Source organism: Polypterus senegalus, chromosome 5, assembly GCF_016835505.1.
Source record: "Polypterus senegalus isolate Bchr_013 chromosome 5, ASM1683550v1, whole genome shotgun sequence".
NCBI lineage: Eukaryota > Metazoa > Chordata > Cladistia > Polypteriformes > Polypteridae > Polypterus > Polypterus senegalus.
The window spans coordinates 128182602-128207338 of NC_053158.1; the positions used below are offsets into that span (position 1 = coordinate 128182602).

Genomic DNA, 24737 nt, shown 5'->3' on the forward strand with positions numbered 1-24737 from the left:
CCTGTTTAGAATGGTTTTGATAAAATCAAACTTAGAAAGCTTTTACATATTCTAACACAAGTCTTAAAAATACTGGCATGGCATATTATGCATTTAAATTTTATTTCTGATGAGCCGGTTGTATAATAAACTACAACCGACCCATCTGTGTGGAAAAATACTCCCACTCTGAAGGTTAAACCTCCATACAGACAGTGACCAAAGACCACTGTGCCATCCTATAATACATGTTGGAGAACAGTGTTATCCAAAGAAAGTCCACAAAAAAAAAAAAAAAAATGGGTAAATTTAAAGTTTGCAAACTGGTAGCCTATCAAGAGGGGAAAAAATACTGTAAGCAATATTGGACAGGTGCATAAAAACAATATGCTCTTAGTGAGTTGATTGAAAGTAAAACCATAAACAAAAATGTAGTAGTGTTTTAAATTTTAAGAGCATCTCACATTTCTATGTTTTTTCTCCTTTGTTTACCAAGATTTAAATGTTTTCTAGATGAAGTTAGTAATTATGGTATCTTCCCAGCATAAGACAAGTAAACATTCAAAAAGTATAATAGTATAACTTCTAGCATTTCATAACTTTTAAAAATCAATTGCTACAGCTAGTCACTAAGACTATCTTAGTATTTGTAAAACATGATTTAAGATTTTTCATATCAATAACATAAAAAAATGAATTTGCTCTTTTGAGATATACAGCTGATGCTAGTGCTATGCATTTTGAAAATCTGATGAGCACTTTTAACTTATTAATTCCCTAATGCAACTTGTATGATACTAATTGGGCGGCACGGTGGCGCAGTGGTAGCGCTGCTGCCTCGCAGTTAGGAGACCGGGTTCGCTTCCCGGGTCCTCCCTGCGTGGAGTTGCATGTCCTCCCCGTGTCTGCGTGGGTTTCCTCCAGGCACTCCGGTTTCCTCCCACAATCCAAAGACATGCAGGTTAGGTGGATTGGCAATTCTAAAAAATTGGCCCTAGTGTGTGCTTGCTGTGTGGGTGTGTTTGTGTGTGTCCTGCAGTGGGTTGGCACCCTGCCCAGGATTGGTTCCTGCCTTGTGCCCTATGTTGGCTGGGATTGGCTCCAGCAGACCCCCGTGACCCTGTATTCGGATTCAGCGGGTTAGAAAATGGATGGATGGATGGATGATACTAATTTGAATGCAAATTAAAAATAGGGCACCTGTCCATTTTAAAGTAACGAGGTATATTATTTCACATACATGTTTCTGCTTAATTAACCAAGATTTATGGAAGAGGTTGGGAGTATGTGCGGATTACAGTGCACTGCCACACCCACTACACAACGAACCACCTGGATTGAGACCCGAGTGCAGTGAGTGACACCAGAGCACCACATTGGAACGATGTGAGGTTTTTTATGGTTGCTGGAGTGCCAATCTTACCACCAACCCCCAAGTTTTCCCTGTAAATTGGAGGACTTGCTTGAAGAGCTGGATGTAGATTAACGTCATAACCTGGACAAAGCAATTGCAGGTTAAGGGCCAAAGTCACTTCTGGCATTTACAGGACTTGTACTGTCGACCTTATGATTGCCAGTACAGATACCCAGCCTCAGAGCCACCATAAATATTTGCAACATCACTTAAACATAGAGTAACTATGTAAGCTGAGACTACTCTTGTTCGCCTGACATGTGCCCACAGCACTGAACATTTGTTTAAATATATTTCATTTCAAAAAAAGTTAAGAGGAATATGTTGCGTGGATAAACTACAGCTGTAATTCACAATAAATGAAACAGTTTGCAAGAAGGCTAGCATTTAAAACGAAAAAAACAATTGATGCATGTTAATATTAAACAGAAGCACCGACTAATGGCATAAAACAAAACTAATCACTGTTTTTATTGTCTCTATACTCAGCTATTTTTACAATTATAAATGTAGGGGATAGCTACCTATCCTGGCAGCAACTTGGGGTAACACACTTCCTGGTTTCACAAAAACAGAAAAATCTTATGAATAAGCAAGATGTGCAATACTTTAAAAAGCTCTTTCCATTCCGTAATATAATCCAGTAACAAACTGCTTGCCCCCTCTGCCATTCAGATAAGGATATCACAGCTTTTAATATTGTATCAGTAGACTTGTAAACCATCTTTTAAGCCACAAGCCACTAAATGTTACCTCCTATATTATATAATCATCTGCTTGACCTCTAAAAAACAGGTCTGCGAGTTATATATCAGATGTAAATATGCAATTTATATGATACAGAACTTGTATTTTAATTTCAAATGGTTATATACCGGAATAACTAAAAGAAATGTGTACTCTGAAGTAGAATACAAATATATTGGGAGAAATCTTGAACAAACAGGGAAATATCACATTTTTTATTTTATTTTTAGTTTTCTTATAATTAAGAAAAAAATCTGCGAAGGCAAACAGGATTTTTTTGGATATAAAAATACAAGAAAAGCAGGTTTAGAAAATGGAATTTAAGTGCGTAACTAAAATGAAAGCAAAGGCTTCAGAATGGGATACGGTAAGGAGGCTTAATTACATTCCACAATAACTAAAATTATGTACACCAATGCATTAGCAAATGGTGCTATATTGCATTATCATTTGGAAAAGTTCATTATTTGGTTAGCTTAAGTTATAAGCAGGACAGATCTTAACTTATAGTATACATTAAAAAAATGGGAAAGAATGTATCTTGACATTTGAATCATAAGAAATATAAATAAACTGTAATTGATTACCCATCTAAATGCATATATTTTTCAGCTGTAAATTACTTGCATTATGAGCTATAAGGAAATAAACATTTTTCAAAAGATCTCAACCAACCCTTTCTTGTATACAGAGGGACACAGATTAACACAAATAGTATGTACAGTCATGTGAAAACATTAGGACACCCTTTGAAAGCATGTGGTTTTTTGTAACATTTTTAATAAATGGTTATTTCATCTCCGTTTCAACAATACAGAGAGATTAAAGTAATCCAACTAAACAAAGAAAACTGAAGAAAAGTCTTTTCAAGATCTTCTGTAAATGTCATTCTACAAAAATGCCTATTCTAACTGAGGAAAAGATAGGACACCCTTGCCCCTAATAGCGAGTGTTACCTCCTTTGGCTGAAATAACTGCAGTGAGACGGTTCTTGTAGCCATCTACCAGTCTTCGACATCGGTCTGAGGAAATTTTACCCCACTCCTCAATGCAGAACTTTTTCAGCTGTGAGATGTTTGAGGGGTTTCTTGCACGTACAGCCCTTTTCAAGTCACCCCACAGCATCTCAATGGGATTCAAATCTGGACTTTGACTTGGCCATTCCAGGACTCTCCATTTCTTCTTTTTCAGCCAATCTTTGGTTGATTTACTAGTATGTTTTGGGTCATTGTCATGTTGCATGGTCCAGTTCCGCTTCAGCTTTAATTTTCTAACTGATGGTCTCACATGTTCTTCAAGCACCTTCTGATACACAGTAGAATTCATCGTGGATTCTATGATGGTGAGCTGACCAGGTCCTGCTGCAGCAAAGCAGCCCCAAACCATGACACTTCCACCTCCATGCTTCACAGTTGGTATGAGGTTCTTTTCTTGGAATGCTGTGTTTGGTTTACGCCAAACATGTCCTCTGCTGTTGTGTCCAAATAATTCAATTTTGGACTCATCTGTCCAAAGAACATTATTCCAGAAGTCCTGGTCTTTGTCAACTTTATCTCTGGCAAATGTCAGTCTGGCCTCGATGTTTCTCTTGGAAAGCAAAGGTTTCCTCCTTGCACACCTCCCATGCAAGTTAAACTTGTACAGTCTCTTTCTGATTGTAGAGGCATGTACTTCTACATCAACAGTAGCCAGAGCCTGCTGTAGTTCTCGAGATGACACTTTAGGGTTTTTGGAGACCTCTTTTAGCATCTTGCGGTCTGCTCTTGGGGTGAACTTGCTGGGGCGACCAGTCCTGGGCATGTTGGCAGTTGTTTTGAAAGCCCTCCACTTGTAGACTATCTTCCGGACAGTGGAATGGCTGATTTCAAAATCTTTTGAGATATTTTAAATCCCTTCCCAGACTCATAGGCTGCTACAATCTTTTTCTGAAGTCCTCTGACAGCTCTTTTGTTCTCACCATGGTGCTCACTCTCACTTCAACAGTCAGGAGCACACCAAACTAAATGTCTGAGGTTTAAATAGGGCAAGCCTCATTCAACATGCAGAGTAACGATCTACTAATTATGTGCACCTGGTGTGATATACCTGTGTGAGATCTGAGCCAATTTAAGAGGGAATACATGTGAGGGTGTCCTATCTTTTTCCTCAGTTAGAATAGGCATTTTTGTAGAATGACATTTACAGAAGATCTTGAAAAGACTTTTCTTCAGTTTTCTTTGTTTAGTTGGATTACTTTAATCTCTCTGTATTGTTGAAACGGAGATGAAATAACCATTTATTAAAAATGTTACAAAAAACCACATGCTTTCAAAGGGTGTCCTAATGTTTTCACATGACTGTATAACAAGTTTCGAGTGTGCTTTGCATGATTTTTTGTCCTTGAAGAAAGTTCTTTTTAGTGGATATATAACTAGAGCTTGTAATTCACTTCTTGATGATACTGCAACCCATTAGGCTGCTTTGAGAATTACATTTCAACAACACTATTGTAATGGATTGCAGTTATTTTGGGAAGTCCCTGAAGCACCAACAACAATATCCATCCAAAAGCCAGTCATTTTGTTAAGAATTCACAATGCTGTGATATTTGTGTACCTCATCTTTTTTTAGTCTTTACTTTTCCACTATCTTTGAAACATAACTGTGATAAACTTGAATGATTTATATTGAAACTGGGTAAATAGTACAAATGGTGGATTATGCTCTTCTTTACATCATTCCTCAATGCTTTTGGAGCTTCCAAACTAACTCACCAAAACCTTCTTGAAGCAGTTAAGGGTAGCTGGGGCCCTGGGCATATCCTCCCAACATGCTGTTTAACAAAATGCTGTTTATAGCAGAGTCCACCCATGCACACAACTTGTATACTCACACTTGTCCAATTTACAGGTGCTATTTAACCCAATATGTATGTTTTTTGGATTTGGAAGGAAAGCAAAGTTTCCAGAGAAAAACAAATACACAAGCACCTTCAAAAAATATGAATAATCCATAGAGGAAATAACCAGGATGTGAATTCAAACCTAAAATACTAAATCTGTGGGACAGTATTCTTAATTTGTCAGACAAAAATGGTTTTCTGTATTTATTTTTAAAGGCATCACTTAAATGTTCAACTGTTAACAAATATACTCATATTATTCAACCTAACTCAATTTTTATTTCAGAACAGGGGCACTACATTTACTCTTGAACTGTAAATATCCTGTTCAATTATTTTAAATTAGCTTAATTGGATTAATGCTGAAAATAAAACATTAAGCAGAGACAGACCATTAGTGTAAAGGACAGGTCAAACTGAAAGACATAAAAATACAAACTCACACAGCAGTGCTCTCAATTTTGTGGGCTATTTCTTTCTAATGCATTCAGATACATCCCTGGAATTAGGAGCTTGAAGGGAACACAAACAGAATGTGCATTATCCTTTAGAAGGGCACAAAATACTGTATGTACTTGCAGTGCTCCTTGTACATTTAGTTTTGGTGTCCATTCTTGGATTATTAAGTGTCTGCTTAGGGTATTTCAAAGATTGCACCATAATCAGGTAATGAGTGGGTGATTTGTTTTACACCCAAAGACCATGTGTGAAGTTTGGTACAGACCTCTAGAACTCATTCCTCATTTATATCACATACCAGTTTCTCTCTCTAGGATTCTCATCTGGATATCAACTAACAAAGTTCAAATTCATTACAGTCTTAATTATCTATATTTCTTTCATGTAATATTATAGGACTGTGATCATCGCCTTGGTGACATCATGGTAGCGATAGTATAAATATGGCAGTGATCACACTCTGTGTTAACTCTTGGCACAGGCTGCAAATACTTTCATACAGAGTTGTGTCAAACGGTGAAATGTGCTTTCCTCTGACATCCCTGGACTTGTATCTTAAATAATCACATAAATTTAATTTTCTCTTTAGTGAGCCAGGAGAATAACCCAGCCACAGGGGATGCACAAATCTGTGTGTTTCTTTGTGCTGGTCCCAAGCCCAGATAAATGGGGAGGGTTACGTCAGGAAGGGCATTCGGTGTAAAATTTTGCCAAATCAATATGTGGACAACAATACAAATTTCCATACTGGATTTGTCGCATCCCAGGTTAACAATGACCGACCCCAGTACTGTTAGTCAACAGGGTGCTGGCGGAAATTGGGCTACTGTTCACCGAAGAAGAAGAAGGAGAAGGAGAAGAAGAGGGGGGGGGAGACGTATCCTGAGGCAGGAGGAGAGGAGCAAAGTAAAGAGAGTGGAACTGAGGGCAGGAACTTTGAATGTGGGCAGTATGACTGGTAAGGGCAGAGAGTTAGCCGATATGATGGAGAGAAGGAAGCTTGATATATTGTGTATGCAAGAGACTAAATGGAAGGGAAACAACTGAAACGACTGCTGAAGGCCTGTGCGTTGGAACTGGGGAGTCCTCTACAGCGCATCTTCAACCTGAGCCTGGAACAGGGGAGAGTCCCAAGGCTTTGGAAAACATCTTGTATCACCCCTGTCCCAAAGGTATCACGTCCTAGTGAGCTGAATGACTTCCGGCCTGTTGCTCTGACGTCACATCTGATGAAGACCATGGAGCAGCTGCTGCTTCACCACCTGAGGCCACAGGTCCGCCAAAACCTTGACCCTCTGCAGTTCGCATACCAGGAGAAGGTGGGAGCGGAGGATGCCATCATCTATATGCTACACCGATCCCTCTCCCACCTGGACAGAGGCAGTGGTGCTGTAAGAATTATGTTTCTGGACTTCTCTAGCGCCTTCAACACCATCCAACCTCTGCACCTTAGAGACAAGCTGACTGAGATGGGAGTAGACTCACACCTGGTGGCATGGATTGTGGAATATCTTCCAGACAGAGCTCAATATGTGCGTCTTGGGAACTGCACGTCTGACATTGTGTTCAGCAATACAGGGGCGCCGCAGGGGACTGTACTTTCTCCGGTCCTGTTCAATCTATATACATCAGATTTCCAATATGACTCGGAGTCCTGCCACCTGCAAAAGTTCGCTGATGACACTGCTATTGTGGGCTGCATCAGGAGTGGGCAGGAGGAGGAGTACAGGAAGCTAATCAAAGACTTTGTTAAATGGTGCGACTCAAACCACTTACAACTTAACACCAGCAAAACCAAGGAACTGGTGGTGGATTTTAGGAGGCCCAGGCCCCTCATGAACCCTGTGATCATCAGAGGTGACTGTGTGCAGAGGGTGCAGACCTATAAATATCTGGGAGTGCAGCTGGATGACAAATTGGACTGGACTGCTAATACTGATGCTCTATGTAAGAAAGGTCAGAGCCGACTATACTTTCTGAGAAGGTTGGCATCCTTCAACATCTGCAGTAAGATGCTGCAGATGTTCTACCAGACGGTTGTGGCGAGTGCCCTCTTCTACGCGGTGGTGTGCTGGGGAGGCACCATAAAGATGAAAGATGCCTCACGCCTGGACAAACTTGTTAAGAAGGCAGGCTCTATTGTAGGAGTAAAGTTGGACAGTTTAACATCTGTGGCTGAGCGACAGGCACTAAGCAAACTCCTGTCAATTATGAATAATCCACTGCATCCACTGAACAGTGTCATCTCCAGGCAGAGGAGTAGCTTCAGTGACAGACTTTTGTCACTGTCCTGTTCTACTGACAGACTGAGGAGATCGTTCCTCCCCCACACTATGCGACTCTTCAATTCCACCCGGGGGAGTAAATGCTAAAATTATTCAGTTATTGTCTGCTTTTTTTTTTTTTCATTTTTATTACTATTTAATTTAATATTGTTTCTTTGTATCAGTATACTGCTGCTGGATTATGTGAATTTCCCCTTGGGATAAATAAAGTATCTATCTATCTATCTATCTAACAAGGCCAGGTGGATCGGAGGTGGATTCAAATTGTTCTACCATGGTATGGATGGGAGGAGAAATGGAGTAGGGGTTATTCTGAAGGAACAGTATGTCAAGAGTGTTTTGGAGGTGAAAAGAGTGTCAGACGGAGTAATGATTATGAAGCTGGAAATTGGAGGTGTGATGATGAAAGTTGTTTGTGCATATGCCCTGCAAGTTGGGTGTGCAATGGGTGAGAAAGAAGATTTTTGGAGCGAGTTGGATGAAGTGGTGAACAGTGTACCCAAGGGACGGAAAGTCGTGATTGGAGCAGATTTCAATGGACATGTTGGTGAAGGGAACAGAGGAGACGAGGAGGTGATGGGTAGGTATGGTGTCAAGGAGAGGAATGAAGAAGGTCAGAGGATAGTGGATTTTGCCAAAAGGATTGAAATGGCTGTGGTGAATACATATTTTAAGAAGAGGAAGGAACATAGGGTGACGTACAAGAGTGGAGGAAGATGCACACAGGTAGATTGCATCCTATGCAGAAGAGTCAATAGGAAGGAGACTGAAGACTGCAAAGTGGTGGCAGGGGAAAGTGTAGTTAAGCAGCATAGGATGGTGGTCTGTAGGATGATGTTGGAGATCAAGAAGAGGAAGAGAGCAAGGGCAGAGCCAAGGATCAAATGGTGGAAGTTGAAAAAGGACTGCAAGGTTGAGTTTAGGGAGGAGGTGAGACAAGGCACTGGGTGGTAGTGAAGAGTTACCAGACAGCTGGGAAACTACAGCAGATGTAGTAAGGGTGACAGCAAAAAGGGCGCTTGGCATGACATCTGGAAAAGGAAACCTGGTGGTGGAATGAGGAAAAGCAGGAGAGTATACAGAGGAAGTGGATGGCAAAGAAGAAGTCAGAGAGATGCAGAAAGTAGACAAGAGTACAAAGAGATAAGGCGCAAGGTGTAGAGAGGTAAAAAGGCTAAAGAAAAGGCGTATGATGAGTTGTATGAGAGGCTGGACACTAAGGAAGGAGAAAAGGACCTGTACCGATTGGCTACACAGGGGGACCAAGATGAGAAAGATGTGCAGCAGGTTAGGGTGATAAAGGATAAAGATGGAAACATACTCACAAGCGAGGAGAGTGTGTTGAGCAGATGGAAAGAGTACTTTGAGAGGCTGATGAATGAAGAGAACGAGAGAGAGAAGAGGTTGGATGATGTGGAGATACTGAATCAGGAAATGCAATGGATTAGCATGGAGAAAGGAAGGACAGCTATGAAGAGGATGAAAAATAGAAAGGATGTTGGTCCAGATGACATACCTATGGAAGCATGGAGGTGTTTAGGAGAGATGGCAGTGGAGTTTTTAACCAAATAGTTTGTTTAATGGAATCTTGGAAAGTGAGAGGATGCCTGAGGAGTGGAGGAGAAGTGTACTGGTGCCGATATTTAAGAATAAGGGGGATGTGCAGGACTGCAGTAACTACAGGGGAATAAAATTGATGAGCCACAGCATGAAGTTATGGGAAAGAGTAGTGGAAGCTAGGTTAAGAAGTGAGGTGATGATTAGTGAGCAGCAGTATGGTTTCATGCCAAGAAAGAGCACCACAGATGCAATGTTTGCTCTGAGGATGTTGATGGAGAAGTTTAGAGAAGGCCAGAAGGAGTTGCATTGCGTCTTTGTAGACCTGGAGAAAGCATATGACAGGGTGCCTCGAGAGGAGCTGTGGTATTGTATGACGAAGTCGGGAATGGCAGAAAAGTATGTAAGAGTTGTACAGGATATGTACGAGGGAAGTGTGACAGTGGTGAGGTCTGCGGTAGGAGGGACGGATGCATTCAATGTGGAGGTGGGATTACATCAGGGATCGGCTCTGAGCCCTTTCTTATTTGCAATGATGATGGACAGGTTGACAGACGAGATTAGGCAGGAGTCCCCGTGGACTATGATGTTTGCTGATGACATTGTGATCTGTAGCTATAGTAGGGAGCAGGTTGAGGAGACCCTGGAGAGGTGGAGATATGCTTTAGAGAGTAGAGGAATGAAGGTCAGTAGGAACAAGACAGAACACACGTATGTAAATGAGAGGGAGGTCAGTGGAATGGTGAGGATGCAGGGAGTGCAGTTGGCGAAGGTGGATGTATTTAAATACTTGGGATAAACAGTACAGAGGAATGGGGATTGTGGAAGAGGGGTGAAGAAGAGAGTGCAGGAAGGGTGGAGAAGAGAGTGTCAGGAGTAATTTGTGACAGACAGGTATCAGCAAGACTGAAAGGGAAGGTCTACAGGATGGTAGTGAGACCAGCTATGTTATATGGGTTGGAGATGGTGGCATTGACCAGAAAGCAGGAGACAGAGCTTGAGGTCGCAGAGTTAAAGATGCTAAGATTTGCATTGGGTGTGACAAGGATGGATTGGATTAGAAATGAGTACATTAGAGGGTCAGCTCAAGTTGGACGGTTGGGAGACAAAGTTAGAGAGGCGAGATTGCATTGGTTTGGACATGTGCAGAGAAGAGATGCTGGGTATATTGGGAGAAGGATGCTAAAGATAGAGATGCCAGGGAAGAGGAAAAGTGGAAGGCCTAAGCGAAAGTTTATGGATGTGGTGAGAGAGGACATGCAGGTGATGGGTGTAACAGAACAAGATGCAGAGAACAGAACGATATGGAAGAAGATGATCCGCTTTGGCGACACCTAACGGGAGCAGCTGAAAAAAGAAGAAGAAGAAGCAAGTCAGGAGAATGAGAAGTTAGACTTTTCTTTTTTAATTTATAATCAGTAAGTTTTCCCACCATCATTTATCTTTCCATTTTGCAAAGTCTTGTGAGTGTACTCGTGGCATTGGAACAAGCACCTATTGTGACAGTGGACAAAAAAAAAAAAAAAGTACTGAATCTGGAGGTGTTTTTTTATGTGTAATTTATAACTGCATTGGCTATATGGCTCCAAATGTTTTCCTGCACAATGACACTTCACATCTGAATTGAAAATGAACTAGACTATTAGAAGAACCACCACATTTCGACTGCCTGTACTCAGAGTTTCAATCCCAATAAATGACAATGTCAAAAAACAAATAATCAAGAAAATGTAAAATTTAAATATGTATATTTACATATTTTATATGATATATGATGTGCTAGACAATCAATTATCTTGTCTGTTAGGCTTTTTTCACTGAATTCACTGTCATGCTCTTGTTTATTTGGTTTGTACAATGCTATATACTGTATACCCTGCTGTTCTTTCTTATATTCTGTAAGTGCCTTTAGCATGGTAAAGGTGCTATTTAAATAAAATGTATTATTATTAATACTACAATAAACCAAACAAGAAATATTCAGCAGATTACTACACATTGCACAGAAATAATACTTATAGCTATCAATTTACACAATCTTTTCTTACAGCAAGTGTACATATTACTGCCATAGGGAGTGTGAACTTAGACAAGCAAACTGACAAACTAAGTTTTATATTTAAATGAACAACTATAGATAAAACAAATTTTTCAAAGAGAGAGAGACAGCATATTTCTGCAATAACTGGTAAAAAACCAGAGTAAGCTCTGGGAATGACCAGGTTGTTGCATAATATTACATAATTTAGATAATGATGAAGAATAGCCAAAGCAACCAGACATTTCTATTTAGACTGTAGGAGAAAATGAATATGATTAAGGCTGAAAACATGCAAACTGTACAAAAACTAATATTGATGAGATTATCTACAAAAAACATACACTTCATTCCTGGCAAGAATCTCAGTCGTACTATATTGTCCAATACCCTTTGCTATTTTGGGAACACAGCAGGGTAGCTGCACTGCTAAATTTGAAAGAAGTAAAATGAAATAAAAATAACTCATTTAAAGACTGCATGTTATGAGTGGCATATATATATTACCACTTTGTGTTTAACAGTAATCTTGACAATCACAGTTAGTATAATGAAATTCATCAATTAAAAAAAAAAAAACATTGTGATGAAGCTTCATTATAAATTCCATTCCAACTTCATCTGTACTTTTTGCATCACAAATTGTGTGTTATATACTGACAAACTACCATAACAAGACTAATGTTGGGTTTCCCTCTTAAGTTCTTTATCAGCTATACTAGGCTTTTTTTCGGACAGACTGAGTTCACCAAATTTGGAGTGAGTAATAAACCTTTACGTTGGACAAACTCACAAATATGAATAGTTTTAAAACTTTTAACACTACCATAATACTCGTTCCATGTATACCTGGACACTAAAGAACAGTTTAACACCCGTTGCATGCTCAAGAGTAAAGTGTCATGTAGACAGAAAGGGGGCATAGCCTTATGTACATTCAGGATAAAACTGAAAGACACATTAGAAGATAAAATAATTCCAGAATACTGTACTCTAAAAAGCACAACACAAGCAATGCTAAACTTTACAACACCTTTGTAAGTCGGGCAGTTATGTGCATCAATATCTGCTCCACTATCTGCAATTTCACTACAAGCAGTAAATAATTTCTAAATACAAAATGTATAAAATACGTGCAAATGTGCAAAGTCTATGACTCCATGCTTTTGGCAGAGAGTTCAAAAAGGACAATAGAAGGGAAGTTATTTATAGGAGTGGTGTTTACACCAAAGCAGTGGCTTGGATTAATTTATTTTAAACTATTACTTATACTTAACAGTAAACAAGGCATGCAAATTCAACACATTGGTGAAACTATTTCCCATGGTGTTTAAGTTATGAAACCTAATACATCTGCTGTGTGAAAAATATACGTTAACTTATTTGCATTCATTGTTATTTTGTGGCAACCCCTAAAGGGAGCAGCTGAAAGTTATTTTGTCATTGACATTCCTCAGTTCTCTTCATCACTTCAAATTTTCAAATACTCCATTTTACTACGTACAAACCGGATTCCAAAAAAGTTGGGACACTATACAAATCGTGAATAAAAACTGAATGCAATGATGTGGAGGTGCCAACTTCTAATATTTTATTCAGAACAGAACATAAATCACGGAACAAAAGTTTAAACTGAGAAAATGTATCATTTTAAGGGAAAAATATGTTGATTCAAAATTTCATGGTGTCAACAAATCCCAAAAAATTTGGGACAAGGCCATTTTCACTACTGTGTGGCATCTCCCCTTCTTAGAACACTCAACAGACGTTTGGGGACCGAGGAGACCAGTTTCTCAAGTTTATAAATAGGAATGCTCTCCCATTCTTGTCTAATACAGGCCTCTAACTGTTCAATCGTCTTGGGCCTTCTTTGTCGCACCTTCCTCTTTATGATGCACCAAATGTTCTCTATAGGTGAAAGATCTGGACCGCAGACTGGCCATTTCAGTACCTGGATCCTTCTCCTACGCAGCCATGATGTTGTGATTGATGCAGAATGTGGTCTGGCATTATCTTGTTGAAAAATGCAGGGTCTTCCCTGAAAGAGATGACGTCTGGATGGGAGCATATGTTGTTCTAGAACCTGAATATATTTTTCTGCATTGATGGTGCTTTTCCAGACATGCAAGCTGCCCATGCCACACGCACTCATGCAACCCCATACCATCAGAGATGCAGGCTTCTGAACTGAGCGTTGATAACAACTTCGGTTGTCCTTGTCCTCTTTGGTCCGGATATCATGGCGTCCCAGATTTCCAAAAAGATGTTCAGGCATGTTGCAGCCGGACCCTGTACAAGTTCAGGCATGTTCCTATCCATACCCATACTGAATGGCCTGCCTAAGCCTCACCGATAGGCAGCACATGATGTCAGGCCCCTCCACTTCCAAGGACACACACACACGCTTCGGTCGGACCGATCTAACTTGTCGCCGCTCCTGCCAATATTGCTTTAGGTAAGAATCCTGGTATCTATGTAACAATTATTTTTAAAATATCTATCTATCTAATCATTGCTATATCATTTGTAAACCCCCTTGTATTTTATCCTTACTATGAATAATATCCAAGTTTATTCTCAAGTGCGTGCGTGCACTCGTGTGTAGGCACATGAGCGCGCTCGTGTGTGTGTATAATATAAGATGCAGCATTTATATCCATCTGTCTGCGTGTACGACGATTAATGTACAAATTCATAGGACTGAAGCAAACAATATTAGCTTTTTCATACCGAAACGGGCTTTACAATCAAGTAGTTTTTGTCTCGGAATCTGAAAATTCAAACAGAACCTCTTCTCTGAGAATACTCAGGCATGGTTTAAAAAGCGCAGGCCGGTTGTGTATCAGCTCTGGTGTAATAAGCGGTCAGTATTCTGAACTACGTACAGAAGGGTCCCGTTTGTGAAATACGTACTCTTTGTAATCGGGCTCACTGTAGCAGGGAATCTCTGGCCGGGTCCGCATGTTTTAAAAAGTCTGGGATATCGAAACATTTTAACTTTATAAACTCTCATTTGTTACAACCGGTTGGAGACAGCCTCCAATGATGAACGGAATCCAGGAGCATATATCGAAGAGAATGCTTAACAGACATAAGGCAACTGTGTTTTCATTCATTTCGCTAAATGAAAAGTAATTATTTTAATACGGAATAGTAGCCCCCCAAAGGCTGGGTGATTTCAGACGTGTGAGTAATATAATTAAGTTATTTTTAAAAGTAATCCCACACTGCACAAGACAGACAGATTCCACGTGTGTTTAAGGATTTGCTGCGGACAGTGATGATTTCAACTTTTTCCTTAGCTCATTTCTATAACATAGGAGCAATTTGACAAAGGAAAACTCTGTAAATACACTTGTGCATTTAAACAGAGATTTAAGAAAACAGGTTTCTACCTTAGACAGATTACTCACTTTATCCCAGTTTTGTTCATGCATGTAAAAGCACTCACTGTTGTTACACTAGCACAAAATTAATATTTTCTGTCTACTCAAAAAACAAATTATTTCTATTAACACAGGTGATAACTGGAAAACATTTCACTGTTTTTAATTAAAAAGTTAAAAATAGAAAAGCCCAATTATGATTTTTGTTTTGTCATGCTAGGGTCCTAGGTCTTATGTAGACCTTAACACATATTCTTACCAAAATAGTTCATCACTTCCCAATTCCTGTAACTTCAGGTAATTAGACAGAGCTCCATAACGGGCATGAGAAAAGTATTATAGGTCAAATACACAGTGCCATAAAACAAAAGCACTGAACACCACACAACCTGGTATTGCTAGATGTATTTTGTTATCTGGAAAAAACTAAACATTTTCAGTAGCCACATAAAATGACCAGTTGCTTTAACATGAAAATAAAGCATCTTTAGAAAATAAAGCATCTAAAAGCATCTTTGTAAAGGTCCAATTTTAAAACATAAGAAAAATCCTTGTTTCCAAAAGAGTTCTGCCCATTTTTTCCAACAGTTTTCCTGACTGATCTTTAGAATCATCATAGCCTTTCTGATTACATCCACCCAAACATAGCATATAGCTTTAATTTCTGTACTCCTTTTAAATGATAATAGCAAGTATAAAGCCCCTAAAGGAACTGGGTAGGAACTGGAGACATCTGAGATCTTCTATCATATCTTTTTTTGTGAACATAGTTTTCATAAGTTTTAATCGCGCCCCCTAACGTTTTTTTGAAAGCATCCCACTAATACCAATATGTCCTTTTTTTAAAATTAATGATATACCATAGATGCATATATAGTTAAGGGGAGCAACCATGGACTGTGCAATACCTCCCTCTGAAGGCTAGACGGCAGCCCCCCTGGGTTGAAGCGGTGCCTCAGTTTCCCACAGGGCTCCATGGTAAGTGGAGTTTGGTGCAGCCCTGTTGGGTCCCGCTGGCGCTGCCAGGGGGTGCTGCAGCTGGGACTCCTGAGCCCTTGTGGGCAGTCTTTTCGCCACACCAGGAAGTATAGCCGGAACTTGGCAATCAACCACCTGGAGCACTTCTCAAGGAGCCAAAATCGGAAAGAGGAGGACGGGGTGGCCTGGGATGAGTGGTGTAAGATGAATAGTGTGCCTTTTGTTGTTGTTTTGTGCTTTGTGGGACTGTGCTGTGCCTGCAGGACACAGGGAAGACATGCCCCACAGGTGAAGACAATAAATCTGTTTTATTTTTACGCATGCCTCCCTGTCTCTTTGTTCCGGGTCAGGCACCTATATAGCGCCTTTCGTATTATATAATTTGATTCTAAAAGCTTGGGGAATACATGCTGGATGCATAAAAACATTAACTAGATAACAATGTTAAAAAATGGAATGATAGACGATCTAGCTATCAGTTTAATTAAGGTTGCCCAATAATGTACATATTCATTTAAAGCTTTGAAGTATATGAAAAGCAACAGCAAAAACAATTAGGATTGGAACACACTCTTATTCTATCTACAGCAAAGCAGTCACATTAACATATTCTACACATTTTGCAGATGTTTTGACACAACATTCCAGTAATTAATTTAAAAGAAAAATAAACAAGCAAGATAAAACTGGAAAGTACAGACAACATAACTGAACAGGCCTGGAGTTAACAACCTGAATAAATAACCAGTACTTTACACAGACGGACTTCTAATAGTTTTGGAACTTTTAAGCTAGTTAGATATTATTACAAAAAAAACGTGGACACAACTCTTATACAGTGCATCTGGAAAGTATTCACAGCGCATCACTTTTTCCACATTTTGTTATGTTACAGCCTTATTCTAAAATGGATTAAATTAATTTTTTTCCTTAGAATTCTACACACAACACCCCATAATGACAATGTGAAAAAAGTTTACTTGAGGTTTTTGCCAATTTATTAAAAATAAAAAAACTGAGAAATCACATGTACATAAGTATTCACAGCCTTTGCGCAATACTTTGTCGATGCACATTTGGCAGCAATTACAGCCTCAAATCTTTTTGAATATGATGCCACAAGCTTGGCACACCTATCCTTGGCCAGTTTCGCCCATTCCTCTTTGCAAAACCTCTCAAGCTCCATCAGGATGGGAAGCGTCAGCGCACAGCCATTTTAAGATCTCTCCAGAGATGTTCAATCGGATTCAAGTCCGGGCTCTGGCCGTGCCACTCAAGGACATTCACAGAGTTGTCCTGAAGCCACTCATTTGATATCCTTAGGGTCGTTGTCCTGCTGAAAGATGAACCATTGCCCCAGTCTGAGGTCAAGAGCACTCTGGAGCAGGTGTCTGTACATTGCTGCAGTCATCTTTCCCTTTATCCTGATTAGTCTCCCAGATCCTGCCGCTGAAAAACATCCCCACAGCATGATGCTGCCACCACCATGCTTCACTGTAGGGATGGTACTGGCCTGGTGATGAGCGGTGCCTGGTTTTCACCAAACGTGACGCCTGGCATTCACACCAAAGAGTTCAATCTTTTGTCTCATCAGACCAGAGAATTTTATTTCTAATGGTCTGAGAGTCCTTCAGGTGCCTTTTGGTAAGCTCCAGGCAGGCTGCCATGTGCCTTTTACTAAGGAGTGGCTTTCGTCTGGCCACTCTACCATTACAGGCCTGATTGGTGGATTGCTGCAGAGATGGTTGTCCTTCTGGAAGGTTCTCCTCTCTCCACAGAGGACCTCTGACAGAGTGACCATCGGGTTCTTGGTCACCTCCCTGACTAAGGCCCTTCTCCCCCGATCGCTCAGTTTAGATGGCCGGCCAGCTCTAGGAAGAGTCCTGGGGCCTCATGTATAACGCCGTGCGTATAACTCGCACTATAACATGGCTTAAGCACAAAAGCCGAAATGTGCTTACGCACAGAAAAATCCAGATGCAGGAATCTGTGCATACTCCAACTTCCACGTTCTTCCGCTACATAAATCCCGATCAGAGTGAAAACTAACGCTTCGCACGCAGCTTTATGTAACGCCCAACTCCTCCCAGAATTACGCCTCTTTGAATATGCAAATCAATATAAATCGCCCTTAAGCGCAGCCTTCTGTGAAAAGACAATGGGAAAAGCACAGGGGAAAATATAAGAATTTCAGCTAATACCAAGTGGAGGCAAAGGAAAAACATACTATTTGTTCAAATAAACCGTGGTATAATCAACAAAAAGAAGCTGATCGAGTGACGTAGCATGTTGGAGAAACATGAAAGCTCACATTCACAAATCGCACAGTGCCGGAAATAAAAATAAGTCACATATCAAAGTCGCCGTGAAAAGCCGAGTTGTAAGCCCACTGTCTGAGTGTCATATGAAAGCTTATTAGGTACAGAGAAAAAGGCACACAGTGGGGAAAAAAAATCACGAAATGTCAACTTTAATCCCGACATTTCCACTTAAATCACGTAGTTTATTTTGTCATTACAGTAGAACATCATAAACTTCATCTTAAAATCGTTTAACCAGTTTCTCAAATCACATCGTAATTAAAGAAGCACATTAAATGCTTTGTTTTGTATTTGATCTTCTATGTGCGTGAATCACTACTTGCTTCTTAAACCGGCTCTCGTCCTCCAATTGGACACAGAATCCATTACATTCGTGATATTACAGCTCTCTGAATAACTAAAATACTGAGATGTATATGATGTCATTTTCATGATGATAGGAGTTAAAGCACGCTATTAAACATGTGTTTCACTTGGATGAAATAATTTATTGCAGCAGTACTCAGGGGCGGCTCTAGGCTTGTGGTGGCACTGGGCAGAGGAAGAATCGGTGGCTCCTTCGCCCACCCGTCAGTAAGGCAGCTTATGCACGGTGGATGGCCACGTCCGTTGCAGACACTGCATAGCTGCCTCGTGCTCATGACACAAGCATTTAACTTTTGCCGAAATTTGTCGCTGCGTTTTTAGCTGTGTTGTTATTTTCTCTTTCTGTTTTATATTCAATATATATTGGTGTAGCCGTCACTGTAGTCAGTGCTTTTCTTTCCCCAAGTAACCGATCCCCATACAATCAGCTCTGTAATAGACATTAAGCCATCTGTAAGCTTAGCCCCGATTCTTCAAAACGTTTAAAGAACATTGAAATATCTTCGTAGTACATGTTTAATTATTCTATCCTTAACGACACTGCCAGTGAAGAATATAGATTATTTAAATGAAGTTAAAGTTTTATCTGTATAATTTAATAAACATATTTTGCTGCATTTCACCTTAAAATGATATCGTCATCATATGTAAATACGCTTTATAAAGTGGCTCAGGTTGTGCGATATTATAACTGTAGTGCAAGTTTACAGTGGGGTGATTGTACTTATACAGTAAGTAAAAACAGTTCTACAAGGTGCAATTGATTGAATGCATTTAAAGTTCTTGGGATGAAACTGTTTCTGAACCGCGAGGTCCGTACAGGAAAGGCTTTAAAACATTTTGCCGTGGCTGAGACAGCGTGTACTTGAAGCTGTATACCGATAATTTCCTTTCCAATCAGCTGCTGCTGTGATTAACACTCAGATACAGTGATATAAATACTCCGAGTGGTGCAGTGACAGAAATATGGAAAAAGATGATCCGCTGTGGCAACTCCTAACGGGAGGAGCTGAAAGAAGAAGAAGAAGAAGAAGGAGGAGAAGTGAGAGTAACAACGCTAAAGCAGTTAAGGTATTTGGAATACTATGGCTATTCCCTGGACCATTATATTGTTATAAGTTCATTACAATCAGATGCATTACACTAATAAACAATATGCGGTTAGTTTCGGTGTATTTATAAAGCCGCGTCAGGAAAATAAGATGTAACCACACAGAAACAGTAGCACTGCTTTGACACTGGGTTGCGTACGACAAGGTATGAGGTACCGTGGAAAAGTGCGTGGCTTTACGCCAAGTGTAGGTTTTATACGTCGCGATTTGAACGTGGAAAAGTTCTTACGTAACATTTCTGTGCGTACGCACTGTTTATACATGAGGCCCCTGGTGGTTTCAAACTTCTTCCACTTACAGATGATGGAGACCACTGTGCTCATTGGGACCTTCAAAGCAGCAGAAATTTTTCTGTAACCTTCCCCAGATTTGTGCCTCGAGACAATCCTGTCTCGGAGGTCTACAGAAAATTCCTTTGACTTCATGCTTGGTTTGTGCTCTGACATGAACTGTCAACTGTGGGACCTTATATAGACAGGTGTGTGCCTTTCCAAATCATGTCCAATCAACTGAATTTACCATAGGTAGTCTCCAATTAAGCTGCAGAAACATCTCAAGGATGATCAGGGGAAACAGGATGCACCTGAGCTCAATTTTGAGCTTCATGGCAAAGGCTGTGAATACTTATGTACATGTGCTTTCTCAATTATTTTCTTTTTAATAAATTTGCAATCTCAAGTAAACTTTTTTCACGTTGTCATTATGTGGTGTTGTGTGTAGAATTCTGAGGAAAAAAATGAATTTAGTCCATTTTGGAATAAGGCTGTAACATAACAAAATGTAGAAAAAGTGATGCGCTGCGAATACTTTCCAGATGCACTGTATTTTTTTGTAATTAGCAAGTGTAATAAACATGCTTTTTGAATTTTTTTTTTAAAACATTGCTTCCAATAATATTACTTTACAGATACAAAAAAATGAATGAACCCAAAAGACCAAATTCCTAGATTAAGTTATTGTAAGGCTGAACTTTTCATTTAAATAAATTGTTTTTTATTTGAAAACTATAACATTTCAGTGCATTCAGACCGATGACATCAGTACCAATAGTAGCCTATAAAATATTGAGAAGTGCAGGGTACCATTTTGTATTTTTTTATTTAAAAAATAAGCAAAAATCCACTTCACTGTAAACAGTAGCTAATTGCTTATATTTGATAATTTAACAATCTTTTGAAGCAATGATGGCAAATAATCTCTTTAATGTTTTCAGGCTTTCTTTTATCATTTGGTTTAAAACTGAAAATATGGTTGTCATTCAAGTAAAATCCACCTCTACTATTATTCTTGGCACTCTAACTGTCTATCAGCAGAAACTGTCCGATTATTGTTCGTAAGAATGTTATCCAGTATAATCGATATTCAGAGCTCTGGTCTATCCAGGCAATATCAGTGATGCATATGGGTTATTTAGCTTTATAGTGTTTGTCATACAGTGGTGTGAAAAACTATTTGCCCCCTTCCTGATTTCTTATTCTTTTGCATGTTTGTCACACAAAATGTTTCTGATCATCAAACACATTTAACCATTAGTCAAATATAACACAAGTAAACACAAAATGCAGTTTTTAAATGATGGTTTTATTATTTAGGAGAAAAAAATCCAAACCTACATGGCCCTGTGTGAAAAAGTAATTGCCCCCTTGTTAAAAAATAACCTAACTGTGGTGTATCACACCTGAGTTCAATTTCCATAGCCACCCCCAGGCTTGATTACTGCCACACCTGTTTCAATCAAGAAATCACTTAAATAGGAGCTGCCTGACACAGAGAAGCAGACCAAAAGCACCTCAAAAGCTAGACATCATGCCAAGATCCAAAGAAATTCAGGAACAAATGAGAACAGAAGTAATTGAGATTCATCAGTCTGGTAAAGGTTATAAAGCCATTTCTAAAGCTTTGGGACTGCACCGAACCACAGTGAGAGCCATTATCCACAAATGGCAAAAACATGGAACAGTGGTGAACCTTCCCAGGAGTGGCCGGCCGACCAAAATTACCCCAAGAGAGCAGAGACGACTCATCCGAGAGGTCACAAAAGACCCCAGGACAACGTCTAAAGAACTGCAGGCCTCACTTGCATCAATTAAGGTCAGTGTTCACGACTCCACCATAAGAAATAGACTGGGCAAAAACGGCCTGCATGGCAGATTTCCAAGATGCAAACCACTGTTAAGCAAAAAGAACATTAGGGCTCGTCTCAAATTTGCTAAAGAAACATCTCAATGATTGCCAAGACTTTTGGGAAAATACCTTGTGGACTGATGAGACAAAAGTTGAACTTTTGGAAGGCAAATGTCCCGTTACATCGGGCGTAAAAGGAACACAGCATTTCAGAAAAAGAACATCATACCAACAGTAAAATATGGTGGTGGTAGTGTGATGGTCTGGGGTTGTTTTGCTGCTTCAGGACCTGGAAGGCTTGCTGTGATAGATGGAACCATGAATTCTACTGAATTACAACAATTCTGCAAAGATGAGTGGGCCAAAATTTCTCCAGAGCGCTGTAAAAGACTCATTGCAAGTTATCGCAAATGCTTGATTGCAGTTATTGCTGCTAAGGGTGGCCCAACCAGTTATTAGGTTCAGGGGCAATTACTTTTTCACAAAGGGCCATGTAGGTTTGGATTTTTTTTCTCCCTAAATAATAAAACCATCATTTAAAAACTGCATTTTGTGTTTACTTGTGTTATATTTGATTAATGGTTAAATGTGTTTGATGATCAGAAACATTTTGTGTGACAAACATGCAAAAGAATAAGAAATCAGGAAGGGGGCAAATAGTTTTTCACACCACTGTATATATATTCTTTATACCCTTCTCATTTTTGAATTTAACATTTTAATCAATAATGCCTGATTACACTTTACCAATTTAAAGGAGCTAGAATTCATGTTTCAAATTTTGCTGTCCAAAATTTTCCAGCATCTGTCTCTTACTCTTACTTATGTTAGGTAGATTGCCCAGAGGGGACTGGGTGGTCTCTTGGTCTGGAATCCCTACAGATTTTATTTTTTTTCTCCAGCCTCTGGAGTTTTTTTTAATTGTTTTTTCTGTCCACACTGGCCATCGGACCTTACTTATTCTATGTTAATTAATGTTGACTTATGTTTATTTTTTATTATGTCTTCTATTTTTCTATTCTTCATTTTGTAAAGCATTTTAAGCTACATTTTTTTGTATTAAAATGTGCTATATAAATAAATGTTGTTGTTGTTGTTACTCTCTCTCTAATTTCAGAGATTGTATTTTAAAGTTGTCAGAAAATTCTAATAGATTTGAATCTTATTCTAGCAAAACCAGTTTTAGAAGTTGATTTTAACTACAGGGTGGTCCAGATCTAATTATGCAGATCCATATCGTCTGGATGACTTCAATTTATGCGGGGACGATTCCAGTTCGGCATGAAGACGATTCTTCATGTCGTCATTTCGCACACTTCTCGATGGTCCGGGATTTTTCGGGCGATTTTCTTTTGTAATAAATTTAATAAGTTATAGTGTAATGAAAATTGCATAATTAGATCTGGACTACCCTATATTATCATTATATATACCACTACAGTCAGGTCAGAAAAAAATGGCATCAAAAACAATAAGATGAAAAAAGAAAACAAAATGAGTAAAACCTCAAGTTTGTTGTGTAACAAACTCATGCATACTGTATATGGTGAGAATGTGCAAACTGCACACAGACAGATTTTGATAACAGTTCACTACAGCTGTGAAGCAGTAGCACTTAGCAATGTGCATTCCTTTTTTATTCTGTATTACTACAGTTTCTGGACTGTGATTATTTAAGCTTGGCTTTGAAACCCAATGCACCAACTAATTTATCACGGGTGACCAATACGAGAAGTAATAAAAGCTGTAGCAGCTGCTTGTTAGGTGATCGTAGTCTGATTTCACAATTCCCTAGTCAATGGTACGTTTAAACCACCCATTCAGTTTGCACTGCTTGACAAAGTCCTGAAAAGCATTACCATTTTTATTTATTTGAGCTACTGCTATAAAGGAAGCATACAGATTGCAATAGCAGCTCAAACTTTTCCAAGTGGCACAGTTACCCTTTTCAGAAGCAGAGATTTATACAGTATAAGCCTTCATGCAGAGGATCACGTCTGTATTTGAGTCATAACTGAGACAGACAGTCTTCCTCAACACCACCCGTTTTCCATTTTTCTAATGACATTCTGTTTCATTTTGTTTGTGTTTGCCTTTTTTCTGGAAAAAAAATACTGTATGCTTGGAGTACATATGGTAGCACCAGGGCTGGATTGATCATCTACACTTGGTCTTTCGTTTCCAGAGTCAAGGCTGTGTGCATACTCTATTTTTCACTTCTAGAATGTTTTATAGGCAACACTAATAAAATTTTGGTTATTGATTAAGAGAACTGAGAATTCTGTGATTTTGTTTGTTCTCTTTTCTGTTGCTAAACGCTCTTTGCTTATTACATAACTGGAATTGAGAAAAATTTGGTAAATCTAAAAATGAAGGGAATTTGAAAATTACGTGGTCACAGAAACATGTAGAAGTTCATGTAATCCTAGAGGTTTGTGTCAGCTTATAATTAGCTCAAACACATACAGTGCACTGCTCTGTTAAGTCCAGTTGAAGCTAAGGTTATGGAACAAGGACGCTCAGCTGCAGAATTACACAATTTTTGAACAACGTGCCATCGTAAGATTTCTTTGGGTAGAGGGAATGAAACCTGCTGAAATTCACAAAAGAATATTGGCTCAGTAATGAAGCGAAAACGGCACGACTCAACGAAAAGTTTATACACGAGTGTTTTGGAGCGGATGAGACATGATTCCATCAATGTCAGATGGAAAGCAAGAGACAAAGCTTACATGTGAAATACAGAGGAACCTCTAGATACGATCACCTCTGTATACAAGAAATTCAACATAAGAGGAAAGTATGAGCGAAAAATTTGAATCTAAATACAAGCAATGGCTCGCATAATGAGCCACGAGCCAGGCTGTGGTTATGCGTGACGTGTTTCCCAATCCGCCTCTGGGATTCACCCAAGCTGACGCTGCCAGCCCGGCCAGCTCACTCAGTGTTCCTTGTTCTCCCGAAGCGTGAGGATCTACGCGTTTGCGCTTGTGATTTCATTGTTTCGCTGTAGCAGTTTGCCGTATAAGCGTATCCAAAAATATTGCGGACATGCAGACGGAGAATAGGAGACGATTGCCCTCAAGAGGA

At 39.4% G+C, this 24737-nt stretch overlaps 1 protein-coding gene across 6 annotated transcripts in view; it reads right to left on the bottom strand.

Annotated features, from left to right (window-relative positions):
- The window catches only part of relch (RAB11 binding and LisH domain, coiled-coil and HEAT repeat containing), a 316927-nt gene that overhangs the window by 136927 nt on the left and 155263 nt on the right, over window positions 1-24737 (bottom strand). The window contains exon 1 of one of the 6 annotated variants that reach the window (XM_039753341.1): window positions 5465-5790. The exons of the other annotated variants lie outside the window; for them this stretch is intronic. The gene's annotated coding sequence lies outside the window, so the exon portion shown is untranslated. Of the gene's footprint in view, window positions 1-5464; window positions 5791-24737 lie in introns of those variants that run through there. 6 annotated transcript variants of the gene reach the window in all.